Source organism: Osmia lignaria, chromosome 4, assembly GCF_051020975.1.
Source record: "Osmia lignaria lignaria isolate PbOS001 chromosome 4, iyOsmLign1, whole genome shotgun sequence".
Taxonomy (NCBI): domain Eukaryota; kingdom Metazoa; phylum Arthropoda; class Insecta; order Hymenoptera; family Megachilidae; genus Osmia; species Osmia lignaria.
Genome location: NC_135035.1, coordinates 4,644,480 through 4,663,481, shown reverse-complemented (window position 1 = coordinate 4,663,481; position 19,002 = coordinate 4,644,480). Strand labels below are relative to the sequence as shown.

At 32.1% G+C, this 19,002-nt stretch overlaps 1 protein-coding gene across 3 annotated transcripts in view; it reads left to right on the top strand.

The window, feature by feature from the left end:
• The window catches only part of NKCC (sodium potassium chloride cotransporter), a 120,543-nt gene that overhangs the window by 25,516 nt on the left and 76,025 nt on the right, over positions 1-19,002 (top strand). Inside the window, exon 1 of one of the 3 annotated variants that reach the window (XM_076688109.1) lies at positions 16,095-16,412. The exons of 1 other annotated variant lie outside the window; for it this stretch is intronic. The gene's annotated coding sequence lies outside the window, so the exon portion shown is untranslated. Of the gene's footprint in view, positions 1-16,094; positions 16,413-19,002 lie in introns of those variants that run through there. One more of the 3 variants, XM_076688107.1, reaches the window with a different exon arrangement.

Genomic DNA, 19,002 nt, shown 5'->3' with positions numbered 1-19,002 from the left:
TCTGAGGCGGCTTAGAATCATCCACGACGTCGCCGGTGAGCCAGGGATGACCCTGATTAGTTTATGAAGCCTTGGTAGACACTTTGTCTCCAATATTTGGAGAGATGCGCCCTCCCAAGATTTCACCTTACCCATTATGACTTTCAGCCATTCCCTGGCCGTATCGTCCGTGCAGGTGATCCAAAGGATCTGTTCTTGCTTGTTGCCCTTAAAGTGTGGGACCTCTTTACCTTCCGGTATCGTATCCAGCTTCGCTTCGAGGGCCCTCAAAACGAGATCTCTCTGTTCCGAGCTCAGCCTGTACCCAGACGGTTCCGGGAAAATCCTGCCCCTTTTTGCCGTTTGGTCCGGTGGTGTGCCGTCCGCTGGTCGGGCTCTTTTGAGCCTTGCAGCCCCGCACCCCCTTCGACCCCTTTAGCCTGTTCAGGCGCCGTGACCTGCCTACGTCCTGGGCTCGCCCCGTCCCCTGATGCTGTCTGAAGAGAAGACGACGCCGGGTGTGCCGTCTTCGAGCTGGTTCCGGTGGCCAATTTGGCCTTCCGGGCCTGCCTCTTCGCCGCACCACTTCGATTCGCCTTTCTCCTTTTGTCTGCTGTTGCAGACTAGTGATGGGCGATACAGTATCGATATTTGGAATATCGATATTTTGTATCGATATTTAACATGACGATATATTGCACTATCGATACTTAATATATGAATATCGAGATTTCGATACAATGTATATACAGTAAGGAGAAAATTAGATAGAAAAATATTTTGTAGCAATAAGTTTCACTTATATGTTTATTTATATGTATATGTATGTAGAATGTATGCAATATTGATCTCAATGTATAGTAATGCATAAGTTAATAAATAGTTATGTAAACGTTAATTAGATATAAACTGTTAACAAAAGGTCTGTATATAGATTCTAAATAATCCTCGTAATGGATGCACGTTCAAAAAAATTAAAATATTAAATATAATAATATGTTTATCATATAAAACAAATATTTGAATAAATAGTCTATTTTTTATTGAACTTCACTTCTAATTTAATTGTACGTATTGATATCAATAATTTCGATACTTTATTTCCAATTAATGTATATCGATACTTTGGTTATCGATACAATTCAGAAATATGCCCATCACTACTGCAGACGTAGGCACTGCAATGCTGCCTGCGCCCTCGCCTGTCCTCGGATTCGCTATATCCGCCAGGGAGAGCCCTACTTCTGCCGCCGCAGCTAATGCCACGTCAACATCGGCCGGTCGCTCAACACCGACGACCGCCGGCCCTAAGAGAGAGGTCCCTTACCAGAGAGCTCCTCCTCTATATTTACATTTATGCCAGAGGCATCTTTTTCGTTTATTTTTGTTTTTGTTGGTTCCATGAATGTTACCACGAATATGCAGGAAAGGGTGGTCTGCCCTCGTAGACCCTGTTGTACGAGTGTAAGGCTAAATACAATGGGCCTGGTACCCCAAGGGTATCGTTCGCGACACCTTCATCCCGGTGCCATCCAGCCCTCGGCACGATCGCTTACACCTTGGCTTGGGGAGCTGATCCATGAAGGGTCCTTTGTTCCCCTCTGAAGGATTTTACGTCCTCGGGGGTCCTTTATAGCGCCCGTTGGCCGGTGCCCTTCACGGACACGCGTCCCGGTCACGTTAAGCCTCGTACTGACCTATGCATTTGTGCGCCGAAAACGTTCTTTCGGGCAAAAATGCTGAAGTGAGTACGGCCCGTTAATGTGTTCGCGAAGGCCCAGAGCACGAAGGAACGCTTTTTGACCGCTGTAGCCTCGCACTCACTAGAGCATTCGTGCGCCGAAAACGACCCGTTATGAGTTCGCAAAGGCCCTGGGCACGAACGAACGCTTTCCGACGGCTGTCGGTCCATCAAAGGATATTCGTGCGAACAATTTTACTATGCCGGTTACAAATTTCCAAGTACCTTTAGTCGACCGCTGTCGAAAGGGTCTAGCCGTATAAGCATAGTGAATCGGCCCCAGTAACAATTTCGGTTGATATTGATATCACATATTGCTTTTTGCCTAAACAACAATTGTGTGCAATTTCAACCCCCTACCCCCTCTGATAAGGGAGATATGAGGGTAAAACCCAAAACCTTTACCATTTTTTTTCTCGGAAACTATTTAAGATATTTGATCACGTTAAAGTGCAAATAGTAGGTATTCATTAGTTGTATATCATATTTTTTTTTCAAAATTTTTATTCGATGATTAAGGGTTGAAAATTAATAAATAAATCTTTGAAAATGATTTTTATAAACAATCCCTTGGATGACACCCACCGAAAAAATTAAGAATAATCCTTTACTATTTAACTATTATCTATAAAAATTTCAAGAGTGTCGGATTGGTACATCATAGTTAAAAATAAATAAAACCAATGCAACGCCCTTTCATAAGGCAAAGCCGGCCTGAACGTTAGAGGCGCTCAACCTAACCGACCTACAGGGGAATACGTAGCGCCGACCCGCCACGTTTCTCGTACCAGAAACAGCTCTCAGAAAAGTATGAGCTCTTCTTTCCCTAAACTGTGTGTTAATTAACAGTCATTTATTTAAATAATATATTAACAATTTAAATTTTTTAATTAAGTTTTCTGGTCTTAATTTTTAACGTCCGTGTTTTCACGGTGTTTCTCGTTTTAAGTATGTGGGAGCCCTAAAAAGAGCTGATTATGTTGTACGTTACAAATGGCACCCTTATATAAATGCAACTAAGGTGTTCCTCGTTTTAAGTATGTGGGAGCCCTGAAAAGGGCTGATTATTAAGCCCTAAAAAGAGCTGATTGTGTTATGTATTGTCAGGTTGAAGTATATGATTTGAAACAGAAAACACAAAAACTTTTTTTAAAAAAACACGCTTGTAAATAAATTTTAATCTTCGTCGCTATTTTCATCAATAACTGGAATAATGTTAGTTTTGTCAAATAAGTGAGTTAAAATTTCGGACGGTTTAACTATTCTGGATTTATAACGCGCATGGGATAAATAATAAATGATCGCGACGACGTGGGAGCAACAACCTACCGTTCTGTTACCATTCGGACAATCGCATGCATATTGGTTTATACCCGCGTAACTATTTACGTTTGATTTGTATTCTATGTAACAATTGTAAGTTTTACCGTTTATATGTCGCGACCGAACTTTCATTTTTATAATGTTATTGTTTTGTTGTAAATATTGTACATTTAACGCGTCATGTTCGTCCAATAATTCCGCAAGATAACGTTTTTACCGCGAGATTTTAAAGTTTGGAAATTCTATCCAATTAACGACTCCTCTATATTCGGCAACAAGAGGGAACAAGACAGTGGACACTAAAATCATGGACTCAGGATCGTACGCTTTACCCTTTATGATGCGTCTATTTACACGCCAATTTAGGCTCCGTGATTGCGTAAAAAAGTATCAGGGCATATAAACCGCATTGGAAAATACACCATTTGTACCATAAAACGCGCTTAACTCTTTTCTGGACACCCATATACTTAAAACGAAGGTCACCTTAATTGCAGCCATTTCCAGGTAGTACTGGTACGCTATAATATAATTAACCCTTTTCAGGGCGACCATATACTTAAAACGAGGAAAATCTTAGTTACAACTATTCACAGGTACCAGCTACAATTTAATTAAAAGTAATACGTACGTGAAAAGGTAAAGACGGAAATAGTTATAGAAGTCTATGTTCTTTACAGCGTTGAATAGAATGATATTGCATTTATAACTGTGATACCTTCTTTGACTATTAAAAGGACAACTAATGGCATCTAACACAGTGCCATTGTTCAAGACATGATATAAATCTGTGATTTAGGGCTCCCACATACTTAAAACGAGAAAGACTGTGAAAACACGGACGTTAAAAGTTAGTACCAGAAAACTTAATTAAAAAATTTAAATTGTTAATATATTATTTAAATAAATGACTGTTAATTAACACACAGTTTAGGGAAAGAAGAGCTCATACTTTTCTGAGAGCTGTTTCTGGTACGAGAAACGTGGCGGGTCGGCGCTACGTATTCCCCTGTAGGTCGGTTAGGTTGAGCGCCTCTAACGTTCAGGCCGGCTTTGCCTTATGAAAGGGCGTTGCATTGGTTTTATTTATTTTTAACTATGATGTACCAATCCGACACTCTTGAAATTTTTACAGATAATAGTTAAATAGTAAAGGATTATTCTTAATTTTTTCGGTGGGTGTCATCCAAGAGATTGTTTATAAAAATCATTTTCAAAGATTTATTTATTAATTTTCAACCCTTAATCATCGAATAAAAATTTTGAAAAAAAAATATGATATACAGCTAATGAATACCTACTATTTGCACTTTAATGTGATCAAATATCTTAAATAGTTTCTGAGAAAAAAAATGGTAAAGGTTTTGGGTTTTACCCTCATATCTCCCTTATCAGAGGGGGTAGGGGGTTGAAATTGCACACAATTGTTGTTTAGGCAAAAAGCATTATGTAATATAAATATCAACCGAAATTGTTACTGGGGCCGATTCACTATGCTTATACGGCTAGACCCTTTACCCTTCGGAAAAACTCAGTTTATGATATGGCCTGATGAACCGTCATAAACTGATTTTCGAAATCCGGAACAATTTTTGATATTAATTGTTTGGATACTTTAAACAGATACTGAAGGCTCGTATATGAATCTCCCGTTGCTAAAAAACGTAGCGTTATAGATAAGCGTTCTTTCACCGTCATTTCAGCTTTTCTGAATCTGGTGTAGTTTTTTTGAATTTTGGGACCGATAGCGTTTATTAAAAATTCAAAATCTTCCGATGACATCCGCACAAAATTTTTAAAATGTCCACTAGCTTCTATCTGTAAATCTCTAACTACTTTTTCACCACTAGAGGTTGCTCTATTTTTATACATCTGACTAATCCACCATCGTTTATCTTGATTTGTTCTTCTTCTTTTTCTTTTAATTATTGTGTTCATAATAATATACGCTGCACTGGCGATCGTGACATCTGTTCCTGTCGACATTCTGACTTCGACTGGTTTACGGTAGAAAGAACCTTTCTACATAGAACCCAGATACAAAGGTTTACGGTACCCCAGGTAGAAAGATTTGCGCGAACAGCGGAAGAAATTTCACGTTCGTTCGCCGAGAGCATTCGTTTGGGCAAAATGCCCAAGTCAGTACGAGGCTTTAGGTAAGCCGTTCCGCGGTAAACGGGGGACGCGCTTGGTTGGGACTCAGCCTTGACCGACGGAGTCGGTCCGGTGCCCCTCTCCCTTTGCGGGGTTGGATCATTCCGAGGTCTGCCCCTATCACTTGTGTAAACGTTCATGCGGAAAAATTTGAATTGATATTTACATATTATTACTCATAAATTTCATAATATTATAATAATTCAAATTCATATTATTTTTCTTTCTAAATTACTTTTACTATTAATATCGTCAAAATTAAGATTTTGAGAATTCTTTCTTCCCCTATATCGTTAGTTTTCCTATGGAAGCCTGATATTTCAACAAACAAAGCTGTCACTGTTACACAATCCATTTTTTAATTAATTTTAAATATTTGCTTCTTTTTTCATTACTCTGAAGAACTAAAAATTTTGAGGATTTACTTTAGCCAAACATTTTTTATTTCAATAAAACAAAAATCATCGATTAATATGGTATACCATTAAATCAAAATTGTAATTATAATAGATACCTGTCGAATGATTACTCCGTGACGAGATTAGAACGGGAAGTCATTATGCAGTTAGAAATTCTTATATAAGAAATTGTTTATCTTCATAATTAAACAATACATCAACTCCCGTCTATACAAGATGTCCTACATATTTCTACACAAACTTCATTGCTACGTATATTCTACAAGTAAATAAGACTAAAATCTCATGTGACAAGTCTTATTGCAAAAGTATAACAATAATATGAAATACAACCAATATTTCAAAGCATTAATTTCTAATTAACTAATTTCTTTCAGTTCAATACACGATAAGGCAAGTTACGTAATGTTTATGTTATCTGTTGATATAAACTATATTTTCATACGTCGACAAATTCAGGAGAAAAATGATCATAACCATAAATAGTAAAATTTCCAGTAGGTATTCGTTAAAGAATCTGTGAATTATTGATCAGCACACACAATTAAAAATTAAATGTTTCTATTTTTCATAATGTTTTTGGATACGATCGTAAATTTTATAAATGAAGGATTTATTTTTGTAGTCCGGATTTTGACTTATTGTTAGTATTAATTTAATATTTTTACTGAGAAGTGTATGGACTCTGTTCAGCTTTCTATTAACAATAATTGTAGGATTAATAACATAGCAACAATGAAAATATTAAAAGTTATTATTAAAATATTTTGAATTAATCATTTGCTTCCTTTTTATAAACTTTAAATGTTCTTAAGTATATGGGAAATAAAAATGCACTGAGAATTCAAAATGGATCATTTTTCCATTAGAAAGATTGATCGTTTTTTCATAAACCAAGATTTTTTGGCCCTTACTTCTTCTGAATTGAGTTGCTTTTCCTTTCTATTATACTATAATTTGATAGCCCTTCCCAAGCTCTAATACATGATAGTAAAATTCTAATTTTATTTTGAAACAGACTATAAACATTTTTCCCCTTGGTCTCACTTTTATCAATAAAAATCAGCTATACTTCGAAATGCAGACATCCACATAGATATAGTGCTTACATAGCATTTAATTTATTTGTTATAATTTTGTAATAAATCAGTTATAGATTTTTTGTTACATGACATTTGAATCTTATTTTTATAAACTGCATACGCTGACGAAGTTTGCATGGAAAAACTTAAGAAATCCTCTAGTATTCAGATTCTTTTCCAAGTCCTTTTTTCATCTTTGATATTCAATTAAGTTCTCCAACTACTCCTGTCAACTCTTTGTTAACAGCATACATTTTTGTTTAAGTGAATGGGTTCAACATGTAATCCATCTTGACCAAATCAGACAATACTGCATTTTTCGAAATTTATTTGTGAGTGCTAAAAATACCTTGTTCAATTAACACTTTTTAGTATAGACAAATATATATATATATTGGCGTAATTTAGACTTTTTTGAGAGTGGACCACGTTCCTTAGAAATTTTGAAAATCTAAAACTTTGAAATTCTGAAATTTTGGAATGCTGAAATTTTGAAATACGAAACATTTTGAATTCTGGAATTTTTAGATTTTGAAGGATTGAAATTCTGGAATTTTTATATTTTTTCAGTTCGGAAATTTTGAAATACTGGGGGGTAGTCAATATTTCCGAAAAGGCCATTCTGACCGTTACCTAATCACGCCAATGGATGTATGTATATATGTATATGAACAGTACATGCATACAATTTTTGTTAACAAGCATGGTACTTCTAAGATCTCAGGTTTTTATCATTTATAAATAAATTTGCTCAAGGTGGCCTAATCTTTTATCAGTGGAAAATGAATGCAACAATTTCCTATCGCTTTCATTAACGGCAATATCTTAAATAACTCGGTGGCACAGGCTTTATGTACAAGTTATTGTTGACGATTAAACCGATGAAGTCATGCTTGTACTAGAGAATTATCCGCTAATCAAAAAAAATTACTCACACGAAGATGTAAAGAAATCGGTTCTGACCGGAAAGATTCGGTTATTTTCTTTTTTCCCAAGCAAGGTGGACTGTAGCATCTTCAATCAAGTTAGTTAAAGGCGAATAACAACGCTGCGTGAATTTTATTTGATCTTGGAAACTCTTTATGTACATACTTCTCGTTTTCGGAAATATAAAATACGATCAAAAGTTCTAAAAATATGCCAATTAGCGGCATTCGTTTTCCATGATGCTTTAGTTGACTCGTTCAAAGGATCTGTGACATAGACATTATTCAAATTTTCCATAACCATTGTATAAAACGAAGTTATTCGAAAATAATACATGGTTTTTTTAATGTCATACAAATTAATTATTATATAAAAGATTATTTGTTATTTTCGAATGACCGATTTAGTTGCAATTTTCGTTTGAAAACTATTTACATGAATTTTTATTCGAAAGAAAAATTATTCGTTGTTCATAATTAATGTTTTATTCATTATTTATTATTCTTTATTCGTATATGTTATAGCACCTTTTCTCTAGGTGCGGAGTTTTATCTGCCTTCTCTCCTTTTATAAATGAAAAATCTAATTTGTACATACATAGTGATAAGAAAAAGGGGATAAAAAATGTCACTTCTGTCTCTTTATTTAATTTTAAATATATCATTTTTTGAAGGTATTTTTATAATAATTTGTTGTAGTTTTTAATTTCCAATTCTAAGGTTTGATGTTCCATGCTTCTAACTAAATCAACAAGGTTTGGTTTCACAGGGCTACCGTACGCTACTTGGCATCCCTGAATTGACAATGAGCATAAAAAAGTATGTAAATCAGTTCAATCATTTTAAAAATATAAATAGTTTCGAATCAGTAAAAAATATAGAACATATGAATTAAGGTAGCAGGACTTTCAATCTCTTAAAAGAAATATAATACAAGTGTAAGCCCCTTAAGGGAGTGGTAGCTTTTCCTTTGCGAAAATGTTGTTTGAGGCTTTATTTTTGAATTATTAAAGAAAAACACTGGCCAATCCGAGCGCGCATAGTGCGCGGCCTCAGGAACGGCAGCGTCGGTTGTATATTTACATGAATATTGACAGTGTAGTAATTACTTAAAGGACAATTTAATATTTTTGTTATCTATGAAAGAATGAGTTTTCGAGCAATTATTAAGAAAAGAGAAATTTAAGTTTTTTGAGTTATTTTCTATACCGCATCTAGAGCTTCCCGGGCATGAAGCATACAAATAAAAATTAGGACCTGTATTTTTATATCAAATTTGGAAGTCCAAGCCAGCAGATTTGTTCATTTCATACCATAATGAGTTATTATTAATATCAAATACAAATACCCGCTTTGTAGCAGGCCCTTGGAATGTGTCTATTTTGTCTAATGGTAAACCCACCCAGGGTTCTATACTATACAAAATTAAAATTTTATTTAAAACAACAAGATTTTGGTAAAATTTCTAACTAAATTAATTATCATGTCAAAACCTATATTAAACATAACTGTTACTCTAATATTTTCAAATACACTCACAAAATTTATGCAATAACATATTTCATTAGCTTTTCTGTCAATATACACACCTTTCTGTTTGTTTTCTATACTTTTTAGTAAATAAAATTGACTAGTATCAGTTTTAAATCTCAGTAAGTTCATTATTAACTATTGCTACCTAATTATGAATAATATTCCATATAAATAATTCATCGAACGAAGTAAGTATATTTTCATGTCCCCTAATTAAAATTTATCACTTCTATCATATAAATTTTATGCTTCAATAAATAATTTCTAATTTCCCAAAGGAATATTATTTTACATTATACTGTTATATTAGCCCGTGAATAGCAAACCATTGAGGCAATGATAATTTAAATTTAATTTTATACTCTGCATTATTTTCATATCCCAAATTTTACGCTATTTCTGTACTATATTAATTGTAACACTAAAACTTTGGGAAAATTCATTAAACAATACTTTTTCTTTTTTTCCAAGTTTTAACGCAATGGTTAATTAACGACAAACCTTAAATTATAATATTTTTGTTTTCATTAAATGTTTATAATACTTAATTTTTTTATTATTCATAATTTCAAGTATTGAATATATCGAATATTAATAATTAGGTAAATAAAGGAGGTTTCAGCAATATGGTTGATAGTTTCTTATGGAAATTCAAACATCTCCAACATATGAGTTACATAACAGTCGAGGTGTTAAATAGTGTTGTATATTGAAATCTTTTCGTTTAAAAATTAACATGTTTAATTCTACTCATAATACATTTCGTAAGTTACAATTGAGTTACAGGTGACCCAGCTTAACGTTCGAAAACTAAATAACAAGAAATGGCTTTCTTTCTTCCTGTCAAAATTGCCAATTTGACGTCTGAAAATTAATTGAAATTAATTCTTTAAGACATAGGTAGCTCAAAATCCTCACGAACACTTTACACACAAGAACAATGAAATAGTGTTACAATGTTTATTTTCAATGTCTCCATTCATAACGTTGGATGCGATACCAGAAAATGAACGCAGGTGCAAGCTCATTAATAATGACCTTAACATGATTACACGTGTGTTATTTCTTTTTAATGAAAATTGCACTCTCAACGTAAAGCATCCATACTGAAATTTGTTGTAACACAAACAGCGAACCATTGAAATGTACGTCTCTAAATTAATATCATATAGCAATACCTGTTAAATACAGAATTCTCTTTTGCATTCAACATTGCTTCATGCAAATCTTTTTTTAAAGACGAAGTACTAAACTACGTATCTATGGCGTGGTACAAGAAATACTAATATCAGTATCTATAAAGTTAAAATATTAATACTTGAAGATATACTAAAAAGTTCATGTTCAAATAATTTCTGACACGGAAGTTCTTGTTGTTTCAAATTTCTGTTCTAATACAAAAAGGGAGCATGGAAGTTTATGCTATTTCAGTTTTTCACAAAAAAAGATATAAGTTTATAAAATAGATTTATTTGACATTAGTATATAAAAATATTATTATAGTCATTTCTAGAGAAAATTCGAAATTGTCGTTTTTTTCTTTATATAGAATAAAGATAGAATTGTTTACAAATTCAATATCGGGTTTAACTTATTTTTGTGAAAATATGACATTGGTGCATTTTCCGTCAATCTACAGGTATTAATTCTGATGAGGACTTTATATAAGATTGAAATTACAAAAAAAAAAGAAAAGAATTATGTTTTTTTAGTATTATTAACACAAATATTTGACAGTCTGACATCGTTCGAATATTGATTATCAGTTGAATAATCGAAACGACTAGACTTAGAAAACTTGAAAAGTGTAACTAATCCAAGAAAAACACGCAAAGCACGTGGACAGATAATCAACAATTGGTCTACCTTTTTTCCTATGATAAATGCTCTCACGCTCCGCTGCGTTCGATAACGTATCTTCACAAGGTCGTCTTAAAAGCGTGGGTGTGTCTGCTCCCAAGACACAACGTCACAATGTGCGTTAGCGATACTTTGTCCATCGCACTGGATGTCCAGAAGTTTGTTGACAGTATGTTAACAACGCGTTTCGAAGTAATAAAAAGTTTCGTTTAATGGATTTATGAAGATGTAGATAGAAAAGACATAAAACATAAAGTAAGCATGGGTTTCAATGTATTGCGAAGTTTTGTTTAATAGGTGTACTAAAATGTAGACAAGAAAACATAAAACAGGAGATAAATAAAAGTTTTAGTGTACTGAAGCATTGTTAACCCCAGGACCGAATCAAGATTTCTAGGGCCCAGGGCTAGCTTTCAAAGGCCCCTGCTGGTTAACAAAATTGGTTCAAATATGAAAATTTATCCTGAATAAAATGAAATAACATTTAATCGTAAAAACAAAAGGTAACATTAAAAACGGAGTTTGATTCAATATTCTTTGGCATAATAAATGGAAAGTTTATAATAGGGCTTCCTGGAAAATGTGACCCAGGACTGTAGCCTCCCTTAGACTTCTCCTTAACCCGCACTGATTAACTTTAATGCTGTGAATGTGTGCCATCTATGTCCTATGTGCATTTTTCAAGGTGTGAAAGTGTAAAACAAATCTGAAAAAATTAGTATAGCTCTTTGGAACATTCTAAATAAAGACATATTTAATAGAATTCAGAAATAATTTGTTTAGATACATTATTATTAAAACAGAAAGCAATTAATTAATAAATACAAATTATTATCAATATTTTCGATTTAATAAAAATATATTGTTATTTAATTTTTTATTATTATTGTTGTTTACTGTTATTTTGTTATATAAAGTGAAACACTTAAGATGTAGATAGTAAATAGTTTAAACAATTATAATTTTTTAATAAATGATTATAAAGAAAAAATTCATCGATGCTATAATTCAAAGTACAATAAATTGTAATTTTCTAGTCTTTGCACAGAGATGCAGAGTCATTTTGACTCTTTTATATTTCCTTTTTTGTATATAAATATTTCGTTATACTTATTATTAAATATAATTCAGCTTTCAAACCTGAATATAAAGATACTTGAATCATGTTTGTATTAGTTTCGTATTTGTTTCGGAATATTCATTTTCCAAGGGTTAATGTATCAGAACCAAAATTTAAAAGTGAAGCATACCGTTTGTAAAAATTAAAACATTTTTATTATAAAAATTAATGTATCAACATAAAAATATGAATGGCAATAATAGTTTGTAGTGATACCATTTAATTTTACCTAATGGAATTTTTTTATCTTCTACATTTTAGAACTATACCTTGACCCATTTATATGAGACGCCCTATACAAACGATTTATGAGTATTGTGAGGCCTACATTGCATCTTATTTCTCCATAATATATTTGTTTACTAAACTACGAGAAACACTTTTGTTATCTTACAGGCACTTCACAGAAATGTCAAGTTGGCCTGATCAGATAGATTGTAACAAATTGAACAAATAACAATCACATTATTCAAAAATCTGTCGTCAATAGATAAAGCATCGCAGAGTAAAATATCATAAAGTATCATAGAGTATATTTTGTACTAACACTTGTTACTGATTAGATAAGATCTAGCTGATATATGATGCAACAACGTTTATTGTAGAATAGTGACATTTTAAATACATTAGAATTTCTTTTAATTTCCACAGCCGGTATCTTTATCTCATTAAGAATGAGATTTTTATTTTAATATAGTTTAAAATTTGAAAAGTTACCCCAGATTTAAAATGAAAAATTGTGGATTTTTCAGTCAAATCCAGTAGCCAGTATCCAGTATCCAGTATCCAGTATTCAGTATCCAGTATCCGGTGTCCAATATCCAGTATCTGGATACCGGGTGGTCTGTAGTATCCAATGTCTAGTATCCAGTATCAGGTATTCGGTGTCTAGTAGCTGGTATCCAGTATCTAGTACCCAATGTCTAATATCCAGTATCTGGATGCACCATTATACTTCAAATTAAAGTTAAAGACAATTTTTTCAACGAGTAGAAATTTTTTATGGGCGGGTAATTGAGAATCATTTATAGAATTATACATACTTACCTTATTATTGCATCAAATTATTTAATACAAGTTCATTCCTAAATAAGTATGGAGGTTTAAAATTGAAATAGCCGCAATTATTTTTGTACTAATTTAATATACCAAAAAATTTCTCAAACACATGAGAAGAAATGAAAACGATGCACCTTGATCGTAAAACTAGAGCATGGCTTCTACCATTCTCACAGAGTGCCTCTTTCTTCACGTCGCGTCGCGTCGGCCGCTTTTCATCCATCACCGAAATATTTTTGAACGTAACTAAACAGACCACCGACCTTCGCAATCAAATAAATATGCTTCCCTTTAACAACTTACATACTCCTCCTACTTTCTACTCCTGTGCAAGAAACCTCTTTCGATCTTCAAAGTCGACAAATATTCTCTTTCGAGGTGTCATTGTCGACTAATTGAGCGTATATCATTTATATGTATATACGTTCGCAGAACAAAAATGATTTACTGTGGTATTTATAGAATTCTGCTATAAACAGAAATGTTGCTTCTCAGAATATTACGGCTTGATACATGTATCTTTTATGCTTGCAGGAAAAAATATCGTGTAACTTGGAAATTCTGTTATTTGTAGAATTCTATTTATGAGTAAAGAGTAGCATTTGGAAATATCGTAATTAAATACAGAATTAAATACTACATATTACTTACACATTAGATAGGTTACATATTACATATTAGACGAAGAACTAAGATACTATCTACTATATATAAAATATTGGATATTAAATATTAAATTTGTTGATATTAGACACCAAATATTGGAGGTTAGGTACCAGACATTAGATACTAGATACTACATACATGATACCAGATATTGTATACTAGATAATACTGAAGAGTGGCTACTGGATACTGGATAATGGATACTACATATTAGGTATTGGATGATAGATACTGAATACGACATACTAGATACTGGATACTTGATAATAACTATTAAATATTAGTTATTAAATAAGTGTTAATTATCAAATATTAAATGCCATTAATTAAATATTGTAATTAAATACAAATATCATGTATGTATTAATGAATATTACCGTTATATTGCATTAGATTGGCAAATATAGCAAAGATGATTCATTTATGTGGCACCTACTTCTTGTTAGATCCAAAATTATAGTCCACGAAATTTTAACAAATAATTGTGTAGGAAACAATATGAAGATGGTTAATTTAATTGTAAATCTAATATTTGAAAATCCATTTCCTCCAAGAATTAAAAGAATGAGTATGCTTGTCAACGGAATTTAATATAAAAAGTTGCATGTATACATATGGTAAAAAGCGAAATCCATTATTTTCTGTTTTAATTAATATTTGTAACTTTCGTGGGTGGTTATTCCTTTGGGAAATACGTTATTAAATTCTGGTTGTCCTTTATTCCCACTAAGGTATCAGTGTGTTTGATTATAATCACATAACACTAAAAAAGTAACAATGGAAAAGTAATTTCAAATTGCTGAACAATTTAATTGAGCATACTTATTAAGAAATGTGGATTTTCAAAGTGTAAGAACGTACATCATTCTTTCCACTTTACAGAAAGAAATATAGTTTCTGTCTGCACTGCTACTGTATATTCGAGTACATAATGTAAGATGAAAATAGCGTGGATAAAAATAAACGAATTAGAGATAAATAATTACGAAAACGATATGTAAAATGCATGAAGAAAGTTTTAAGTTCATAGTATCGATTTTGCAACATCATTGACATTTATGTAATTAATATAAGCGAATTTATAATCAAAACGATTTATTTGTATACTAAAACTATCTCTTAAGTAATTCATTCGTATAAAAATAATATAATATTATATGCTCGATTCATAACATAAAAAATTTGATAAAGTTAAATTTCCAAAATTCAATAGATACTATTCACTTAATGTACTAATAGCACAACTAATTCATATCCAAAATGAATCAAAATTATTAATTAATGCAACTATTACAGGAAGATGAACTTTTAACAATTAAAATCAATGAAATGTTAAACACAAATATTGGCTTCTACTTTGGGTGCAAAAATATTTTAACGTTAACCATGTACTGGAGTATATGTAGTTACAATTTTTAGTAAGTAAAAGAAAAACTTTTGCTGCGTAAGTATTTGTGAAATATTATTGATTTTTAGAAAGATATTAGATATTAGGTACCAAATATTAGATATTAGACATTAGATACTTGACAAAGAATACTAGATACTGGATAATAGGTACCAAATGCTGGATACTTGATACTTGATGTTTAGTACTGGGTACCGGATACTGAATACCGGATACTTGATACTGAATACTAGATACCAAACATCAAAGTTGAATGTAAAAGATTTATACCTTTCATTATTTTTTTCGTGTTTCGAAACAATTGCAATTTTTTCAAAATGACGAAAATGCATTGTCCAGTAAAGTAATCATTCTAGCTTTTCAAGAAAGCTCAAACGTTTAGTGCAAGTTTAAAAAGTTGTTTTTGTTTTAAAGGGTGTACATGCTTAAAAAAAGAACATCTAAATACTGTTCATCTAACTTTGTCCTCTGGTAAGTCATTAATCATCTGAATACTTTGAATAATTATCACTGAAATGAAATGGAGAGTCAAAACTTCTTCATCCCCTTCGTCTCACTTTCGACTATCGTCTCCCTCCACCATCGTTCCCCTACAGAAAAATCGCACCGATACATCTGATAATTGATAGATCGATTCAGTGTCCCGGGTCTTTGACTCCCGTCAATAAAAACCATCTATATCATCCGTCGCGTTATTTTTTCGGGAGAAGCTAACGCGTGTCCGTCGACGGGGATGACGTGTGTGCGCGTAGGTGGGCGCGCGAGCGCGTACCACCGCGCGTGTATTTAAGTGGGTGTGCACGCGTGTGTTTGAAAGAGTTTTATGGGGAAAGGGAAGCTCGACGCATGCTTCCTTCCTTAATGTCGGCCGGCTACGAAGGATTCGTAGTGTTGCAGTGTTCAGTGGCTCGCGTTGGATCTCCGCTGATCGTTCAGGCCGGCTCGTGAATCGGGTGCGATCCGTGAAATCACGGCTGGATCGTTCCTCCTCGGCTGTCATTCCGTCAGTGACGATTTTCATTTTGAATCGCCGCGCTTTTTACCATCGTCGTGATCGCTTGTTGTTTTTCCACGTTCAAGAAAATGTGCTCTCAGTGAAACCCCAGGAAAAGACGTTCTTCCGTTTCCTGCTTTTGTTTATCGTAAGTCGGATATAGAACGTTGATTCGTTTCTTGTGAAATGTTCGACGAATTGATACCGTTTATCGATGACTGAACGACGCGACGCGACGTTTACGAAATTGTGTAAAGAATTTTTTAGATATAGTGAAGGGTAACGAGAAAATCCCATTTTTAGGGATACTTTTATTTTATAGCAGCTTTTGTTTGTGACAAATGGAACTATTGAACTGTTAAATCAGAAAAATAATCAAATTCTAAGGGTTGTGCGTAAGAATGGGTCAGATATTTGGTGTGTACAAAATACAAAATAAGAAATGTCACCACTAAAATATACATTGAAAAAGTAGGAGATGGGTGTCTTTTTTTAATTGGATTTTAGTTTGAAAATAATATTGTCTCTTCTTTTCCTCTTTTTTTCTTGAATTAATCATAACAGGTCAGAACACTCTTATTTATAAAAAAGTATATATTATTCTTTTTTTTACTGTATTTCATGGTCTTTTTACTATATATCATGTTCCCAGAAAATTGTGCAATTTTAAGGCTTGGCAATCTTACAAGACATTGTAACAAGTACTAGAAGAAATAAAGCATCTGACTATTAACAAAATGCTAATAGTATTTTTTCATAGTAATATGCAAACAAAGTGGACATTTCCTATATTATTTCAGTATTATACAGTGTTTCAATTTTAAGAAGAAATTAAAATCACTATAAAATGATGATTATTTTATTAATTATTAATTCTGTGCTGCCTCATTAAAATACAAGTTTCATTTTATATACCTTGACTTTTTTATAGTATTTGGACTAAAATATTAAAACTTATTTTTCTCAATAGAGATATTTTGTGACATTCTTGGTTTCTTCTCTTCACGCTCCGTGAAAATCGAATGAATACTTTTTTTTATATGGCTGCAATAGCTAACAATAGCAATATTTTTTATTTGCTCGTGTATATTGGAGTAATTAGAAATGTTGTCTAACAAAAATATAATAATTTTAATTTATAGTAGGTATTTTTTATACTATTATTTAATTTATATTATTTATTTAATACTTAAATTAAATAATTTAATTAAATTCTTAATAGTTCTAAGAAAGTGTCTATTACTAATTAAAATGTCAAATATCCATTGTTTCTTACTTTTAACACAATTTTCTTTATAATTTTACATAATACAAATTTTCACCTTCCACTCATAGCAATTTCCATAAGAGATTTACATTTTTATGTTTTGTATTACATTTTGTCACAAATATTTATTTCTATATCTACCTAATTACGCTAATACTCGTACGATATTTTGATCTCTATTAAGGCCCTTTTCGATCTTATAGTCATTATAAAAAAACCTTGTTATTGAATAATACCGTTATAATTGATAATAATAGGTTTTGTTTACATCTACTGGTTCAGTTTCACGAAACATTGTCTCATGAGTGAAATTTCATGGCCTGTTTGATAATAGATTGAGATAATATATCAATATAACTGTAACCTCATTGATTAATCGATTCTGTTTTCAACGGACTATATGAACGGAATTGGGTCGATTTCTTCGATCGATGAAATTTTAACCCTTGTGCATGATATCTACCTGTTCCTTCACGATTTTCGATCGACGTCAAAAACCGCTGCATATTAAGTGTTCCGTTTAAGTGACTTTAAAAAAAGAACAATTTCTTTTTAAGTTCTTTAAATTGAAATCCTTTTATTTTCATGGTGGAATATTCTGCATTGTATTGCTACACGTTCAATGGTAATTTGAAACGATTTTCTTAAAAACTATTACGTGTTATTTTTGTTGAAGCAGGAAGTGCCGCAAAGAGAAGTGAAAAATATTAATTCAACTTTTGATAGCGATAATATTTGCGAATATACATATACTTGCAAATTTGTATTAATCCATACTTGAGCATAGACCCTTTATCTCTGAAATCTGGAATTCTGGAATTCTGTAATTTAGAAAGTCTGAAATTTTAAAAATTATTGAAATCCTAGAATTTCAGAATTATACGATTCTAAAATATTTCCATATTTAAAAAGTTTGTAATTTTAAAATTCTAAAATATGGGAAAACTAAAATTCTTTAATTTTGAAATTTCGGAATTTTAGAATTTATAAATTGTGAAATTCTAGTATATTGAAATTTTAGAATTTTAAGATCTCAATGTCAGATGTTTGGAACTCTGAAATTTAAAAATCAAGGAGTGTAAGAAATCTGAAATTTTGAAATTTAAAAATACTGAAATGTAGGAAATCTGGGATTTTGAAATTTTAGAATGGTAGTGTCGACATTTTTGGGAAAGGGTCAGTTAAAATTTTTAGGAGGACCAGATTTTTACTCTGGTTCCCACCTAGTTACACTAACGAATATTTCCCATTATAGACAAAATTTGAATATAATGAAAAAAATATATGTGAATAAAAAAGAAAATAATTTATATTGAATTTGATAATTAAATCCTTCTCACGTTTGCCAAATTAATTAATCCAAAAATTATAAAATATTGTATAAAAATTTAAATGTCAACCACGTGCTTGGTACGAAAAAGGCTCATATGGTGCTCACAGATAAGAAGAAAAGAAAGCTTTGTTGTAAATA